General features: G+C 30.4%; 1 protein-coding gene across 4 annotated transcripts in view; it reads right to left on the bottom strand.

Annotated features, from left to right (window-relative positions):
- LOC124535174 (modifier of mdg4-like) overlaps positions 1–20,525 on the bottom strand; it is a 319,147-nt gene that overhangs the window by 61,456 nt on the left and 237,166 nt on the right. The gene's annotated exons all lie outside the window — the stretch shown is intronic.

The following is a 20,525-nucleotide window of genomic DNA, read 5'->3' as shown; positions in this document are numbered from 1 at the left end:
CACTATAGACAATATCGACGTGAAAATCCTGAAAAGTTCGAAGTGAAACCGGAGGCGCCCAAGAAAGATCCCTATGAACGTGTCTGCGAAATTCTCAATTCTCTTTTGGCACCTAAAAAGTATTAAATTTTAAAATAACAAAGGGCACTGTGATCAGTCAGAATCACTGTCACGAAAACACGTCGATATTTTCTCAGTATTTTTTCCATAAGTTTCCTTGCGTTTTCATTCTCTTTGTCTGGTCTCTGGAATTTGATCTGCATTTAATCGATTTTCTCATTTCTTTATAAGTGTTTCGCATACACTTGTATGATGTTTTATCCGTGCGTTCGTGCGGGTATATCTCTAGTCATAAAGTTTTTTGACTTTTTCTTAGCGTAGGTTTTGAAAATTATCTATGTGTCGTATTTATATTATTATTCAAATATCTAGAGTAGTGGTAGTAGAGAATGGATTTTAAAATAATCGTCTTTCACGTTGGTGTCTAATTGTCTATTAATTGATTACTTAAGTAATTAAAAACAAGTATTAATCGCATATATCTCATCTCTATATTTATAGATTTTAAGGATATGTAGTTTTAGGTCATGGACGCGAAAAAAAAACGCTTACATTTTTTCTAAAAATATATATTAGGTGGGTAGTATTGAAAATACTACAAAAGCTTTTTACATGAAACCGTAGTAAAATCATGTCATAAATACAATACGTACTAAACTCGTACTACTAGTTTAACTGGTTTGCGGATTTTTGTTGGGCTCTAACTATAATTAAATTGTAGTGCCATAATCAATTGAAATATTAACGTATTATAGAAAAACTCACTATAAATGATAATACAGATAAAGATAGGCATTGTATTGATTTTATTTTAAATTGAACGACGCATATAACACCGAATCGAGAAGTCTAAAATTTGGTACAATTACTTATTTATTTTTTTATAAGTAAATTATTTTTAAATTACAAATCAAATGCCAAGCGAACTTTGTATGTAATTCTTTGATTATATTATTTGAAATATTTAATTTTATTTTACCAATGATAGGGTAATAATATTATAACGTTTTCATGTAAAAATAAGCTTAATAAAATTAGCATTTTGAATGTGAACTATTTGCCACTTTACTTGATCTCATCTATGTATAACGTAGTGAATATAAGTATTAGTATAATAGAATATAAGGCCATATACTCGTATAACAATTAAGACTTTAAAAAGACTTATTCGTGATATTTTTTTGTTATCTATGTTTATTTAAATTGTTTTATCTGTGATTAAAAAAGGACTTTATTTTACACTTTATATTTTAACAGTATATGTTATCTATAATTTATTTGTAAGTTGAAATAGAATTGTAATATTCATGGATGTGTCGTGAATTAAATAAAAACTTCAATAAAATTAAAAATTTTATTAAATCCTGTAAAATTTGTGTGAATGAAAAATGATAATAAATTAATATTTAATGTATTATTTGTTTTACAGAATATGAAATAATGAAATTGCAAAATGGAAAAAAATTGGTCATGTATAGAAATCACACGTTCTCCTATCAAGGAAATCAGGGAAAGTCGAAGAGTTACTTGTATTGCTCAAAGAAATTCAGTACAAAATGCACGGCGAAACTGAGATTGAACCAGTATGGCTCAATTATTTTGGCTCAAACCGAACACAATCATGGACCGCCATATTTCCGGAAATGCTCTAATGGAACTTATATCAAGATATCTTAAAGAGCCAATAATTAAATTTGTATATATTAGATAAAATCTGCATTAAATTTATACCAATACTATTTGTTAATAAAGGTAGTATATATTTTAGTCAATAAATATTTTGAATGAAAAAATACGGTGTGTTTCAAAAACTTGTGTATATCTTAGAAATAAAATATTTTAATCCTTGGAATTTTTCCCTAAATCCACTTAAGTAAAAATAATATTAAAGACAAATCAACGTAAGTTGGTATGTTAAAGTGATTGGAAATATATGAAACTGTTGCCTGTTCAAAGGAAGGGGGAATATATTGAAAAAATAATAATCCATAACCATCTAGGACCACCAAAGTTCTTATCTGGATAGTCCTAAAAACAATAAGTCATAATATAATTTTTGGTAATGTTACTTGGTAATAATGTTTTAATATTATGTGTCGTCACATTTGACGGTTTTCCAAGTTTTCAAATGGTAAGGTAAGGTAACTAACCAAAGCATTGAATAATATTCGAATAGTATTTGATATGGTATAGCGGAATTTGCTGCTGGTATTGATTACCTACCTTATGATTTTAAAAGTATTTACACTGAGAAATTAAGCTGCTCTCAAATGATGACCTCAAAGAATGCTTGAAATAATCCTAACAGCATTTTCCTGTTGAATCACAGTTCGAATTCACTGGGCCAAAAGTCTACCAGCCGCCTCAGCATCTCAGGATGCAAAAAGACTGGGTGTTAGGTTTAAATATAAAAGTGACAGTTTAATGTCCAAATATTTAATCTAAAAATGAAATAAATCAAAATTATAATTATTATTTGATCGGCTTAATTTCATTTATAGTATAGCATATATAGTATAGTATAGTATAATAGTATTTCATTGAAATTAGTATACATTATACTAATTTCAATGAAATTCTACCAAATGTGTGTCCAAAATCTCAAAGAGCGAGAAGGCTTGGCCCAGCAGTGGGACATTTACTTGGCTGTTACTTTATTATAAATTTCTTGCTTTCATCTTGTGCCTGATCTTGATCTCGTCGTTACGATTAGCCGAACTGTAGAAGTGACGAAATAAAGGTTGCGCCTTTGTTCACTAAAAATATCGTATTTTTATATATTCTTGACTGATTTCGGTCATGTTAACTATGCAGGGAATAGTTCTTGATTGAATGCGCAAATACAGGATACTTTATAATCTTATCCGATGGTAATCAGACACAATAAGAAAGAGATCAGGCCCAGGACCAACGACTTTACGTGCTTGTTGTCTGCCAACTTCTAGACTTTGGAATTCTACTGAATATTTATTGCCGGAATGAATCAATAAATTTGATTGGCTCGAACTGGGGTTTGACCCTAGAACCTCGAGTCTCCTGAGCTAGACACTAGTCGAACTAACAAAATTATGTAAGTATGTTTTGTATTTTTTGTCTAAATTAACTTATATATACAGCTTTATATACAACTTAACATATACATAATATATAATACTCTTTGTGATGCTGTACTTTTCGTAATAGGGATAGTGAGTTAAATAAAATAGCTTGAATTAACTTTATATAATAAATTTCTAGAAGAGTAGAAGTATTGAAATTCATCTTAATTAATTAAATTTTAACAACCTAATAAGGAAAGGGGTTTTTCAAAATTTTCGCATTAAATTCTATAGCAAAGAAAGAGAAGCGAATGTGCAGTTTCAAAGAGTCTTGGCTGGATGATTATCCCTGGATCGAACCTTTGGAGGAGAAGGGCAAAGTGTATTGTAAATTGTGCAGGCGAGTGCTGGGCGTAGGGCACGGCGGTATAAACGACATAGAGAGGCATAGAAAAACCAATAAACATCTTAAAAGAGAAATTGAATTTTATAAATGACATTATACCTTTTGAAATCTTGTTAAGTTTTTATAAGACTATTTTGTAGAAATAAAATATTTAGACTCTTGTTAATTTTTCGTTTCATTTAGAACTGAAGATAAATTGGAGTATTGATTTTATTTAAATTCGATCAAAAACTTATAATTCTTGTTCCATTTGTAATATATACCACTAACTTTTATTAGGCAGGCAAGGATTATAAATATATTATGTTCAGGAGAAATAGTTTGAAAAGTCTTCTAACTTTCAAATATGTACCAAATTTTTGCAGATAAACTTGAGTACTTACCAACCAATCGAGGGAATATACCAATGTATCGACAGTACACATTTTCATTTAGAAGCGACAAAAGACATTTGTACTGTTCGAGACAGCTCCGAGGTAATTGTAACGCTAAGCTGGTGATCGACGATGAAGGGAATATAATCGGAGGTTATTTTGAACATTGTCATCCACCTCCGACATACTACAAAACCAAGAATGGAATGTACTTTAAAATCAATTAAAGTATTGGACTGTCTGAAGATTCTAGTGAAATGGATTGTAATTTTAAACGTTTTGGACGTCGATCAAGTACCACAACCGAACCAGAATCCTTTGGTCAGTGAATGTTGTCATTGATCGTGATCAAGATTTTTTTACATTGCAGTTTTGTATTCAATGTCTATATTAACCTTTTCTCTGGACCGTGTATCACGTATGTTTAATGCTCTGCATGTGTCGACTATTTGAACAGGGAACACGTTTATATAGGACTTATAATCTAATATCTGATAAATATCGCGTTTGATTGCCAAACTTGATATTTGTGGTTATATCAATAGTAAAAGTTTTCATGTTTCAACCACGTTTCTCGGTTTAATGTCGAGAATCTACCAGACTCCGGGATTAGTATTATAAGGTTATCAACAAATTTGATATTCAATTGGTTTGTTCATTCATCATCCTCCTGCCCTTATTCCAATATTATTTGGGGTCGGCGCAGCATGTCTTCTTCCATATTTCTCTGTCAGACGTCATCTCACAAGTAGCATTCTTTCTAATCATATCCTCTTTCACACAATCCATCCATCGTTTCCTTGGTCGTCCTCTACCTCTATATCCATCCACATGCTCAAGGCTTTTCTCACAATATGTTCCTCATTCCTCCGCATTACATGCCCATACCATGACAGCCGCCTTCCACATAACTTTGTGATGTTCATTATAAATATAAACAAACTTTTCGTAATATATAAAATAAATTATTTGTATAAATAATGGTATTTAATTTTTTCAAACCTCAAAATATGTACTTCTGATTTATGAAAGTCATTTTAAGGTAAACGACGACTTATCTTCGGATTGAGATTCAGGTAGATAAGTTGAAAATGCTTTATCATATTAATGTACAAGATATGATCTCGTCCAACATCTGGTGATATGTAAATTAAATTGTTTTAATTTCCAATAAATTTCAGGTTATTTACACTATGACATACTTCCATCATATAAAGGAAAACAAAATCTCATTTTAGTTGAAGGATACACATTTTCAATACAAGGTGGGAATCCGAACACTTATTATTGCTCAAGGAAGAGCAAAGCTGGCTGTAAAGCGAGGCTTGGACTTAAGAATAGGCTCATCATCAAACATTATCTCGTTCACAATCATCCACCTCCACATCTCGAAAGGACATCTGATGGAACAATTATTAAAATTAATTCTTATAATAATGATGTTTCCTGGATGTAAGACATACATGTAATGTTTTATTTATAAATCAGTACAAGAGCACTAAGGCCAAAAGGGGAACTACAATTAACTTTTTAAGTATTGAAGTCTTGATTGACGAAGACATGATCAACATGTTTGAAACAAATTAATGTTTGCTATAATTTTAAACAAAGGTTTTGACGTTTTCGATTCGTACATACTTTATGCTATTAGTTATCTGTACTTTGATAATATTTCCTGGTTAATATTTTTTTTATATAATTAAATATAAGTATGTCATTATCATATCATTATCCAGTTGAATAATTAATATTTAATTTGTTTAAAATCGTCTGAAATCGCATTTACAGTCTATATTTTGTTAATTATGGCTCTTTAAGGCGTTTACATATTATATATATATGTATGTGCAGAATAAATTTGAGGCATAAGTTGTTGCAGTTCAGTTAATAATTCAGTATGAGCCGGTCTAAATACCGAACATTTACCAGTAATTTCTATGCAATATTATTGTGGATCATATTAAAATTAAGATGTATCAAAAGTGTGTTGGCTCATGTCCTATTTTAGTGCTATTTTTTTAAGCGGATTAGTATTTATATAATTTATATAGTTTTGCTTTTTGCTCGATCTGACATTACTGACTATTTACAAGCATAGGAAATATATTTACACAAATTAAAGTCCCTATTTGTTACCTCAAGTCGGTTGAGCATTTGTGGGGTATGATCTTGTTGTAATCTGGTGTATAAAATTAAAACCTTTTTCATATGGGAAGTTTGTATGGAATCTTTTGGTTGTAATTATTTATTAGGTTTACGCAAATCCCCTGAAAATAACTGAAAATATTTTCATTATTGTAAGAAGTATTTATATATTTTGTTTCTGACTATCTCGAAGCGTTATAAAAACTCCTAAATTTTTACGAAATTATAAATAAATTTGTATATTTTTCTATAATATTGTTTTTTTAATATCGTTATTAAATGATTTTACTGGATTTTTTACGCAATATAAAACGCATTTCAAGTTGTATATGATTTCAGGTTACAATTACGAAATACTGCCGATGTTAGGAAACAAATCTGTCATTTTGTTCCAAGATTATACGTATTCGTTTCACATGAAAGGTGGACGCACTTTGCAGTGTTCGAGGAAGGTTAGCATGGAATGCGGGGCGTATTTGAAGATGGATAAACGTCAACGAATTGAGTACGCATACACGTGCCATAACCATGCTCCTTCTATATACAGAAAGATGTCCAACGGGCTGTATGTGAAAATACAATAGTTAAATGAAAAATGCGTGTTTTCGTCGCCATTAAAACAACAACAGCCTATAAATTTCCCACTGCTGGGCTAAAGCCTCCTCTCCGTTTAAGGAGAAGGTTTGGAACATATTCTACTCGAGATTCCTCGGCGTAAAATTATATATATGAAAAATTTCTTCAATTTATTGAAAGTATATTTTAGGTCAGATAGTTAAACCTTATAATTCTTATGTCTTCTTCTTTTAAGTTTTGATTGTAAATATCATGTTCAAGACAGAGTACAATTTATTGATGATTTTAAATAGATTTAATATTATAATTAGACTAGAATTTTATACGTGGGTTATAATGATGTAAGTAAGAATTTTATTGGGTCTTTTGTATATATGTAAATAAATATATGTTATGTTATACTTCTTTATTGATTATAATTTAAAGGAAACTTAAGGGACCCATAGGAGTTGTATTTAAGTTATTGAAGAGGACAATATTTTAGTGTCTGTATTTGTCGCAAAGAGGTTATATATAAACTGATGGTACAATTATTTTGTTATATGGTCGTTGTATAATGTATTTCATTTTAAAGTAATAAAGGTAACTAAAAAGGTTTTAAATGTTTTCGCTTTGTCTACTAACTAAAACTAATTTGACACTAAAAGCAACACCTAAAAATTTTAACAACAATGAATCGGTTCAGTTGAAGTTTGATCGGAATATCATAGGTATTGTATCAATCGAAATGTATAATTAGAATTGTCCCTCAGCTACGAATAAGTTTGTGATAGTCGAAGCCAGTATTGGAGTCAAATCGGGAATCATTACAAGTTAGTAGAATTGCCCATTGTAGATCTAATCTGTAACGAATTTGAAACTTACCGCAGAGTATGATGTTGAAATATCAGTACGCAGTAAGCGACATTGATTGTAATAATTATTATTACATGTAAATAATATTACTAAATTTCAAAAGTGAGATGCGAAGTGGGGTCCATACAGAATAACCTTGCAGTTTATATGGGAAGTAGTTAAAAAGGAAGGTTTTTTTTGCACGCTTGTATCTCGCATGCTCTGACTGTTATTTTTTTAAGTAAAATTTTATTGAGCGCGATGTATGTTTTATGATTAAATTTGGGCAAAACCTAGAAAAGTTTCATTTCTGATATGAATATTAAATTGCATGCGTTTTATTCGTTTCATCAAGCTGTTTACTCCAAACTATCTTGACGAAAATAGTTTCACGTATCGTATCTGGGTTGGCATGTGTGTTCGATTATTTATAATAATTGTTGCATCTTCATTGCAGATCATAGTTACGAGTTCTTTGAGACAGATCGTGGAAGCCGCGTATTGTACTTAAACGGTAATACGTTTGTCAAAATGAATAAATTTTCTCATACCTGGTATTGTTCAAAGAGGATTTCAAGGAACTGCCGCGCTAAAGTCAAAATGGACGAAAAAGGCTTGAACGTGATAAGTGTAACACTTGAACACAGCCACCCGGCCATTGCCGCCAACAGCCACTCGCAATAAATATATTTTATTCCAATATTTATAACTGTTGGGCCTTTATGACAGCCAGTCTTGATAGGTATCATCATACACTTATCCAATACTTTGTCGCCAGGGTTTTTCAACATACATTCGTTTTCTTTTTCGGAATAAGTTTCACCTTTGTTATTATTTATTAATAAATAATTGTTCCTATGTCAATGTTACATGGCGGTGTACTAAGTATTATAATGTTAATTAGGTTTATAAACAAATATACTGTACTTTTTCACACTTTGTTACTGCACAACTCATAAAGTACTATATTTTGATACAATGGAGTTGATTTGATGTTTCCGAAATGTAAGAGAAAACTGTTGAGTTAAAGCCTAATTCGATTGTTGAATAAAATGAAATTTATATTCAAGTAAATTAGTGATATAATTAAATACATTCCGATTTCAGCGTGTTTTTTTTTTTTAATATTAATTTACTCAACAAAATAATTCACTGTGTGTAACAAAAATATGTATAAAATATTTCTAGCTAATTGATTTTTTTTGGGTTTCATTTTTTTTGGGTATGTGTCTGTGTGTTTGTAAACTGTATTAAATTATGTACCAATAAACTTTTCATCGATATTTGGAATTACAGTGTTAAAATATCTTCTATTATCTAAGTTTTAGAAATAAATGTGTTGAAATATGTTTGTTATAAATAATATAAATGTATATGCCAATGAGTAATTAGTTTCATTACATAACAATGATTATTGACTTTTAACTTTTAGGCATTGTCATAGTAACTGACGTCACTGTCATTCAATATGGCGCACACTGTAGAAGGTCCTAAACGAATTAACAATTTTATGCTGTGTGTAGGTTGTGGTAATAACGTGATTTGTTTCAATAAAGTCTACGTAATGTATATATTTTCTTATATTTAAGAGTAAGTACATAATAAAAGAAGACATTTCTTTCAGGGTTGTATTATGAGTTCATTCGCGTAGCACAAGTCAAGAAGCCGTTGCTGCTTCTCCAGAAATACACATTTGCAAGGACGACCAGCGACAACAGATACTGGAACTGCAGCAAGAAGTTCGGTCATGAGAAATGTCCGGCTCGGCTTAGGTTCGACAGCCACGGGAATTTGGTATTCGTGCAGTTAGACCACAATCACCAGCCTCCGACATTCTACAAGCAGCGGGATGGTCAATATGTTAAAATTAAATAAATAAATAAAATTTAATTGTTATTTAATTGAAATTTTAATTTGGTTAGGGCTTAATTCTAACGAAGTAATAACGCTTAATAACGAAATACAGCGCCACCAGACTTACTTCTGAATTGGGATACATGTATAGTACGACACAACTTAGATAATTCGTAAAACTGATCACATCCGAATTGAGTACGCTATCCCAAATTATCAATATTTATTTCTCATGCGAATATGATCTTTGCACAAACGTAATAATTTGTAACACCATATGACCTAATATATTCGTTAATTTGACACGTCGATTTACATGCACTTGCTTTCACTGACGCGATAATCTATAGCGACGAATAGCGTCGAATGGCGCGATAGGGAGCTATTTCTATTGGTTGTGTAAATCGGCAGTAATCGGTTTTATTTTCATTCCGTTGCATTTTCCGATGCTACATCTAATTCGTGTCGTACTATACATACATTATATGTCTCTCAGTCATAGGTGTGATATATCACTATCTCGTTTGATATATTACATTCCTCTCCAGATAAGGATATCATAAAGGACATCAACGTTTTTTTCCATGGATAATGTATTATATATAATAAAATATACAAAGATTAAAATTTATAGCGTTGTCTAAAACATACTGGTTTTTAAATATGAGCGACGTGCTTGATGCTAGAGTAACGTATAAGATATGTTTGAGAAAATATTATAATCTATATTGATAAAAAAAAAACTACGTAACGTTCGTTGAATAACATAGCTTTCATCTGTAGCTGTAGTCCTTTAAAACCAATCGCTATTTATAACACAAATAACCAATTCCGTGCGAATGAAGATGTGGCTGTATGTCAGTATATTGTATAATATATTGTAAAAAATATATTTTAAATCCTCAATGTTAACCCTGCGAATTAAGTTTGGGTTGCTAGTCAAATTTATTGGTTGTCAAACGTCGATTAATATTTTTTTCTTAGGGCATAAATAACTAATTTTGATATATGTAGTTGTTAATATTAATAACATATATAGTGAATATTTTACATCATTTCTTAGATAAAATAAAACCCTAGAGCATTTTGCGAACAATTTTTAATGGTAAAAAAGTTAACATTAAAAGTCTAATAACAATGAAGTAGTTGTTGATTTAATTGTACCAAATAAATAAAATATAATTTATGCTTTAATTAAAAGTATAAGCATAGATTTACGGACAGTCTGTACTCTATGGTTTTACACTATTTTTATAGTTTTAAGTTTAATTTAAAGTTCTTTATACTCATTAATTCGAATGTTACAAAAACTTAGATTAGATTTTTCTAACAGCAATATGTTTATACTAGTAGGTAATATGTTTTATTCAATAAATATTATTTATTATAAGTGAATGTTTTTATTAATTTTGATAAAAAATTATAAAATATATATAAATGCCTGTTTTGTTTTTTTCCCTCATGCATCGTTCATTCGATTGTGACACCTCTTCCTGTCATTGGTGGTTTGGTGAAATTGTCATAGTGCCGTCTACATATTATAAGGAGCCCCTCCGCTTATTACTTATAATGACCACAAAATATATAATTATAGTATTGTTTCTTTTAAGTTACTATAGACTAAAACTATAACACAAATTGTGATGGCGTCTACTTCCGTTATTACGCTTATCTTGATTGAATTATGCTGGTTCATGTAATTAAAAGGTTTAAAAATAACCTGAAGAATTTTATATTTAGGTACTTTATTTTCTTATCCATAATTTATTATCCAGACTTGATAACAAAATAGACATTAGTATTTAGCATGGCAAATGAAGCCTTGAAGGCCGTCGTTATAATTTATATTTTAAGACTTTTGGATATGATGCCTTCTGACGCAGTACTTGTATTGTGATCATCATAATTACCAAAAATGTTCACGACAAAAATAAAATGCTAATATAGTAAGTTTAGCATCTCTTATTTGTCTCTTACTTCATTTTTGGGTAACATTACTAAAAACGATGCTCATATCAAAAATGTCTTAGAGATCCTTAATTACTCGTAAGTAAAAATAGTGGTATTTAAAAATAATTAATTATTTTAAGTAGTGCACCAATTTCAAATACGTTCAACTTCAATTTATTCAATGAGACAAGTAATTATACGTTAGAAGTAAAACGTATTTGTAAATAAGTTATAAACATTTAAGACTTAGAACGTTTGGCTTGTAATTAGAATAAAAACTAACACGTTTTAATGAAATTGCAGTTGGGATACCGATGTCATCGGCTGAAAAACAAAGACGATACAAAGAAAGGCTTATGAGAGATCCGGTGAAGTACGAAGAGTATAAAAGGAAGAAAAGGGAGAACTATCACAAGACGAAAATACTGGTTAAAGATATGACGCCGCATCAAAGACAGAACGCAAGGCTGATGTGGAAAAATAGGAAGAAAAGAGAGGCAATGCAGGCGAAATATTATCCCTACGAGTATGATTGATTCCCCTTGCTTCCTTCATCCATATTGAAGAGTAATGACGAAGAATTGATCATGTTATTCGCTTAAACCTATGAACTTAATTTCTCTTCACAATATCGTCATAAATTTTTATAGTTTTGCTTAACAAATATTTTTCTGAATGATTTGTTTCGGTGACTTGCACATCTTTCTTAATGAGTAATTAATAATATAAAGAGTTCGTTCACGTGTGCGTTTGTTGCTTTGAAATCAATATTTTTAATGGTTTTTAAGTTAGTCTTTAGTTAAGCTAATTTTCATGTTTTATTCAATTGCAAATGCTTATATTTGAAGTTCTCGTATTAATAGGACTTTACAGTAAGTGTAAGCACAAATCTCTATTTCATTGTTGTGCTTTAATTGATCTTAGTAAGTTTGTTAAAAGTTTCGAAGACTTGGGGTCGCTCGATTTCGGTGTAGGTATTTTGCGAATGATGATAGTTCCAAAATGTAGAAAAAGAATAGAAGGTGGCTTATTAGATTTTGAAAAATAATATTTGGACTTTGTATTAATAAAACTTATCTTGATCAAGTGGGATAACTTTTATATTTTTAGTATTTTCAGCTTAGTCAAAAGCATTTAAAGCTTATGAAGCGGCCTGCCGTAAACTGATTTTTTAATCTTTAGCGTTTGTGATAGCATTCATTTTCAATGCACATTGTCTTGTAGAGTTTGATTGCAAGAGGGCTAAAATGCCTTAATTAGATTTGTCCTACGTCATTTAAAAGTAATTGTTGTCCTTTTTAAAAAAATGTATGATCTGTTTTTAAATATAATTCTGAAATTACTGATTATCTAACTTTAATTTCTAATTATCCATCTTTGAATTAATTATTATTATTAATTGTGTCTTAAGTATTTTTATTCATCTTATATAAAATATAATGGTTTATAATGCATCACGATTATTATTATTAAGCTTTTGATTTAAAGTAAACGATAGTTTTTGTAGTATATAAGTATTAAAATGTTAATGTATATTTTAAGAAATGATTGTAATTAGAATACAAAACCTAACCTTATTTCGATTTTAAAACCATTTCTCTTTTACTTGACATAATTTAGGATATCGTTTTAACTATTGAGAAAAGTACACTACTTTAATAATATATTAATTGTTGTTTTATTGCTAAAAAATACTCTAAATGAAGGTATAATATCAACTTCCAAACAAATAAATATGTATTAAAAGAAAAGAAAAAATGAATAATTTATTAATCAAGGTGTGTAATTTGTTGCAATAAATATATCATTTGATATTTTATGAAAGTTCGTAATTTTGTCCAAATATTATGAACTAGCGACTCGAACCGGCTTCGCGCGGCTGATACTAAACATACTTCAGAATTTGTTTATATACGACATCACATTAGAAACTTCTAAAACTATCAGTGTTTCTTTACTATATTGTATCTATGTATTATATATATACAAAAACCTTCCCCTCGAATCACTCTATCAATTAAAAACCGCATTAAAATCTGTTGCGTAATTTTAAAGATCTAAGCATACATAGGGTCAGACAGCGGTCAGCGACTCTGTTTCATACTATGTTATGATGATGATAATGATACGAGCGTCTTTGTTTTATCTTTTGCAGGTTTTAGCTACAAATTCATTAGAATGGTGAATAGGAGAAGATCAGTGTTGTTAATTAATAATTTCATATTTAGTCGGACTGGGAACGATCCTCGTTATTGGAATTGCAGTAAAAAAAATACTCGAAAGAAATGTTGTGCTCGTGTACGATTTGATGCTCAAGGAAGAATTGCGTATCGCCAATTATTGCATAATCACGAACCGCCGTGCTTGTACGAACAGGAAGATGGACAATATATGAAGATAGAAATGTAAATGCTTCATCTGGTATTATATTACTTACTTAGAAATATTTTTGGACAGTATCTTTGGACTACTTGAAAAAAGAAAAACATTCTGGTCAATTTTTACAGTAATGAAAGTTATCATGTTATATTAAACTAACCCAAGTCTCGAGATGCGAACGCCAATCGCTGTTTTTTTTATAAAATTACTTTATTGTTTTAATTAAAATAAAATTTACAAAACTATCAGATATAATTACTATTTTTGCAAATATTTGTAATAAAGTTTTTTTTTACATAACGTGTTAAAATTAAACGCTGTTATTATTTTTTAGAAAAATTGTATCAAATAGTTAGAAGAGATGGAAAATCAATTATGATCTTCCAGAACTATACATTCTCGGATAGCTGGAGATCACGGTGTTGGTACTGTTCCAAGAGAAAATCAAGAAGGTGTCCTGCTAGAGTAGTTCTAGATAAATTTAATAACATTATCAAGTACAATATTAATCATAATCATTAGCGGATAAGAAACTACGTTGTGAGATGATGTCAAAGCAGAATTATAGAAGAATGACCAAGCCAAGGAAACATGATGATCTTTATACAGTCTATAGCTCAATCCAAAAGCAAAGTTTTCGGTGCAGCAGCCAAGTTTATTTTATATAAAGAGTACAAAGAATTATATTTAAATCATTGAAACATAATTTCATCGATTAAAGAAAAATATGTACATTGTACATCTATACACTAGTTTTATACGAATAATTAAATAAAAAATTTAATAAAATCATGTTTTTTATTGACAATTTTATCGATAAAATGTACTATAAATTCGATTTCAATAAATATATTTTTGGTTTCAACGGAACAGCGAATTAATTTAAAGATTTGATATGTTTTAGATGTTACATATGAATACGTAAATTCTTCGCGCGGCGGTCAACTGCTGATGATACAAGATTACACGTTCGCTAGGGTTAACAAGAATTCCTACATCTGGGCATGTTCTGGAAAATTAAGAAATTGCAAGGCGAAAGTGAGAATGAATGCGTCGAATGCTATAGTCGAATATGATCTGGAACACAACCATCAGCCCCCAAAATACTACAGAACGAAAGAAGGAGCTCTTATTAAAATATATTGAACGAACTCTTTCATCAGATCATGTCTGATGTCAAAAATTTGACATTGTTGTAATAATATTATTTGATTAGATTGTAAATACTTTTAGGGTTCTTTAAATATAGTAAAAGTACTCGTGTTTTTGTAGAGCGATAACCCAGTTGCGGAAAGCACCGTGATTTGTATTTTTGTTGTTTCGTAAGATAAGTGTATAATTTTTGATAGAACTCAAACTGTTGACGGCGATTAGTAGGCCAAAATTAAATAGTATGCCAAATAGTAGGCCAAAATAGTAGTCGAAGAAAATAATTTTGTTTCATCAAGACGATACGCCGTGTCACAAGTCAATCAAAAAAGGGCAAAACTATATGAATTAAACGTCGAATTTATCGAATAACTGCCACATTCGCCAGATTTCGCTCCCAGAGATTACTGGCTACTCGCAGACCTAAACAAAATGCTTGCCGGTAAGAAAATTTGCTCCAATGAAGAGGTTATCGCTGAAACTGAGGTCTATGTATTTTGAGGGAAAAGATAAATAGTTGTACAAAAGTGGTATCGAAATGTTAGAGAGAATGGAATTAATGCGTTCTTCTTGATGGAAATTACGTTGATAAATACAGCTAATTTTAACCAAAAAAAATTTTTTTTTATTTGTCAGGCCCGGTACTTTGCAGTTTTCAGCCCATGTAATATTTATGGTTTCAACGGAAAAACGAATTAATTTATACATTTGATATGTTTTAGATGTTACATATGAATACGTTAATTCGTCGCGCGGCGGTCAACTACTGATGATACAAGATTACACGTTCGCCAGAGTTAACAAGACATGCTACATCTGGACATGTTCTGGGAAATCAAGAAATTGCAAGGCGAGAGTGAGAATGAATGCGTCGAATGATATAGTCGAATGTGATCTGGAACACAACCATGAGCCCCCAAAATACTATAGGACGAAAGAAGGAGTTCTTATTAAAATAAATTAAACGAACTATTCTATCAGATCATGTCTGATCTCATAAATTAGACATTTAGTGTTGTCATAATATTATTTGATTAGATTTTAGACACTTTTTAGGTTCTTTAGATATAGTAAAAAATACTCGTGTTTTTGAAGAGCGATAACTCAGTTGCGGAAGACATCGTGATTTGTATTTTTGTCGTTTCGTAAGATAAGTGTATAATTTTTGACAGAAGTAGCGATTAGTAAACGAAAAAATAAATCGACAAATGATAATGTTACGGTTAAGTGGTACACATCATATGTATATATTAGTTTTATACAATGATTGCAATACAAACCTTTTAAAATCATGTTTTTTACTGTATATTTTATTGATGAAATGTACTATAAAGTCGATTTCAATAAAAATATTTTTGGTTTCAACGGTACCGCAAATTAATTTATACATTTGATATGTTTTAGACGTTAAATATGAATACGTTAATTCGCCGCGCGGTGGTCAACTATTGATGATACAAGATTACACGTTCGCTAGGGTTAACAAGAGATGCTACATTTGGATATGTTCCGGGAAATCGAGAAATTGCAAGGCGAAAGTCAGAATGAATGCCTCTAATGCTATAGTCGAATGTGATTTAGAACACAACCATCAACCCCCAAAATACGTTAGGACGAAAGAAGGAGTTCTTATTAAAATAAATTGAACGAACTCTTTCATCAGATTTGTAGATGGAAGAGCAATTATTATTTGATTAGATTTTAAATACTTCAAGTTTCTTTAATTGTAGTAAAAATACTCCTGTTTTTGAAGATCGATAAATTAGTTGCGGAGGGCACCGTGATTTGTCTTTTTTATTGATTATTTCAATAAGTCCTAGTAAATGTAAAGTTAAATTGATATTTATCGAGTAATATGTGCAGTCAGAGTAAAAAAAAAACCTTCGTCAGTGTTCAAATTCATTCCTTTATCAAGTCGTAAACTTTGAGTACCTTTTGAAATTAAAGCACTAAACTGGCAACTGCATACAAAATTAAACTTGGTTCAGAATAGTGTACCATCTTTGAACTACATCTAGTTTTTATATCAACATGAAATCTTTTTAATGGCGTAATTAGTCATTACAAAATAGATATGATATCTTCTACTGAATTGTCGAAATATTTCTGTCATATATATACTCTCGATCGGTAAAGCAGATTATCGCTTATACTGAGCACACGAAAATATCTTAAGGCGATGAACCTTTTCTTACCCCGACTGTACATTATTATCAAAGTATTGTCGTAAGTCTAAAAAAATAATTGTGTTCGTGGTAAGTGAATATATTTTTTTTTCTTGATGAAAAAATGATCTTATATCTTTATTATAATTTGTTTTAAAGAGTATATAGTTTTCGCCTGCGTATATACATGTTGAAATTAAACAGTTTGTTTAATTTGGTAGGAATCCCACATATTCCGTTAGAATAAGGGGAACTTGAGTACCTTTCTGAAGGTTTCCATGGCGTGAAAAAAAAGGCGTTCCAACGACTTCCAGCCTTTACCTTAATTTATATCGGATTATATATTAATTATAAGTCGACATCGTTTTAATCGCTTGCTCCTGGCGTTATATGTATATATGCGTTATATTCAATAAGGCCTCATATACATATGGCACAATCGATTATACAGGGCAGTACAACATCTGCCGGGTTTGCAAATTTTGTATCATAAAACAAATTAGATGAATTTATAAATTATTGAGATAGAATGAGTTTTCACGTTATCTGGTAAAATGTCGATTATTTTACTAACCAAAATCACCTAATTGATTAATAATTGAAAAGCTAAATTATAAGACAAATATATTTGAACAATGCACGAGGTCTTTCATTCTTATAGAGATTACACTAAGAAAGGGTTTTGGGATACTGATTTTGATAATTATGACTCAGTAAGGTTCATAAACCCATTCACAAACGCCCAAAATACTACGGTCATTGACTGAACATCTCACCTTAGGTAACACAAAATAATACCACCTAATCTGTCTCAGCCAGTGGAGGTGTGGTAGCAAATTCATAACCAAACGCTTCGGCGCGAAGGCGTTACTTAATTGAGTTAGTGTGTATTACACACTTCTCTTTGTTCTAGTGGCTTGATATAAGGTCTTATAAAGTATAGTAGGATTTATGTATGTTATTTTTACAGGCTATGACTATGAAATATCAGCATCAAGACGCGGTAAGGCGTTATTAGTGTATCAAGGGTATACATACACGGCGAAGTTGGATCGGAGATACTGGTATTGTTCCCACTACGCTTGTAAGGCGAAAGTTCATATGGATAAGGATGGAAGGATTATATTCAAGTTTACTGTTCACTCACACGACCCTCCCAATTTACACCGACTATCTGATGGACGTATTATCCGACTACAGTAAAATGTAACCTACGAACTGTAGAAAACACTTTATGTTGTTAAGTATCAGACATATCTGCGTGTTCAAGCCAAGCTGAAGTGAAAGCGATGATTTTTTTTTGAGCAAGCGAGTTATAACGAAGAGAATTTCTGTGTATTTTCTATTCTATTAACATAAACTTGTGTATATTTTGGTTTGTATTTTGTTTAAATGTTTTGAATGTTATGTCAATATAAATACTATTAAGGCTCAGACAGACCTACGTTATAAAATTAGATATAGTTAAAAATAAGAGACGTTTAAGTATTACTATTGTCAGTCAAGAAATTGACTTTTAAATAAAATACTAATAAAAGTTTAATATTCGTATTCCATATATTTTTTATAATATTTCAATTTTTTTACCTATTGAAAGAAATCTTTAGTGTTTACATAATATATGTCACCGTAAGATTACAAACATCGTTAGACCACAATCTATCTCGTGAGATTGTAAACTATCGAAATATTGTGAACCGTGAAATATGTGCAATATAACGCATATATCATTTTAAGTACAGAAATAATCGGAATTATGATTCGAAACAATTTCAACGAAAAACAAATATATTGTTTGAAAAACTAACTGTTTCACAGATAACCAAAGGGAGAAAATGACAGCTTGCGGAGTAAAGGTTAAAATAAAAAAAATTTCTAATTTCAGACTTAGACTACCAATTAATTCCTTCAAAGCGGAGCAATAAAAAGATGTTACTATTTCAAGGGTACACGTTTTCACAGAATCGCCTGTCCAGAAATTGGTATTGCTCGAAACAGCATCAAGATTGTAAAGCGAAAATACACATGGACAAGAATTGGAAAATTACTAAATATCAAATCGATCACAATCATAAACCTCCACAGTTGTATTTTAGTGGTGATGAATATTATACTAGTTATTAAACAGCTGATTGAAGCTCTGACCAGATTAGTAGTTTAGCACGTGATCTATACCAATCCGAAACATATATTCATATGTGTTTAAGTTTCGCTTGATTGTTTTCCAGAATACTCATTTGTGGCCTGTTAGTCCAATCAGACAGATAACTTAAAATTTCTTGATAAACTTTCGTTGAATAAAGTGAATTTAGTAGAAGCGTCAAAACAGTGTGAACAAAACATTTAGGGTATGTAATTCGATTGTTAGTTGAGTCAGTTATGACCTCCGTTCTTAAAGAGAAGACGCAAAAAAAAACCAAAAGGTGATATCTTATTTTAAGTATACAAAGAAAAGGTAGATGGTTTAATTATTAGATGTAGAAGGAGGTCGGTTGATACAAAAATATATAGTATGTGAAATACGTATTTAAACATATTCGTATTATGAGTCAATTCGAGGAAGATATCATAAAATATTTTTTTTGACGCTGGGCGTAAAGATCTCTTTACTGACTAGACTGTCGTCGTTGATAAAAAAAAAGAGACAACAAAAGAAAGGCAGAGAGAAAAGAAATAAATATATTATATTTACTTACATTATTAATTCTTTAAAATTTGTGATTACTACCAAATGATAAGTGATTTGTTACTAAATAGATCTTAGAAATAGACGATCTCAGTATGATTATCCTAAGGCCGGATATTCGGCTAAGGGCCTACGAGTGTCCCTTATATATGTTAGGAATTTATGCATTTGAAAGTTTATTATTGTTATGTGATAAATATATTATTAATATATTTGGTGAAAATTCATTAGTGCCGTCTAGCGAGGTAGAAATTCGCAGAATCGATCCTTACCCCATGTGGTATTGACGTCATCACTCCTAACACAAGCTTTAAGCTTAAATGGGAATATTAGTAAATCCTTATTAGGGCATTATTACGTTATTATTATTTAAAAAAATAAATATATGTAATTAATGCTTCTATTATACAATAATTATTGTATGTCATATGTAGTATCCGTACAGGATGCGGCAATTATGTATATGTAGATTGTAGATATATATATATGGGTTAACCAAACGTGTTTCAATGTATCTTGAATATATGAGATACAAATGAATAAAGATATATTTGCAAATGTTCAAAATATTTTAGTTTTTATTGATATATATACTATGAAGTTCCTAATTGTTTGTTTTTCTTTCCTTCGAATTAAGATAATTTCAAAATCGCTTTGTGCTTTAATAGTACTATAATTATTTTGGACATATTATCTAAAGCAAATTATTTAAAATAAAGAATAAATTTAATGATAAAATAAGTACAGTTATACAGTCTCAGTTTGAGCCGAAATGGCCCAGTGGTTAGAACGCGTGCATCTTAACCTATGATTGCGGGTTCAAGGCAATCCCGCAAGCACCGCTGATTCATGTGCTTAATTTGTCTTTATAATTCATCTCGTGCTCAGCGGTGAAGGAAAACATCGTGA

The sequence above is a fragment of the Vanessa cardui genome, chromosome 14 (genome assembly GCF_905220365.1).
Source record: "Vanessa cardui chromosome 14, ilVanCard2.1, whole genome shotgun sequence".
Lineage (NCBI taxonomy): Eukaryota > Metazoa > Arthropoda > Insecta > Lepidoptera > Nymphalidae > Vanessa > Vanessa cardui.
Note: the sequence above shows the minus strand (reverse complement) of the source record. Positions and strands in the feature narration are given on the sequence as shown.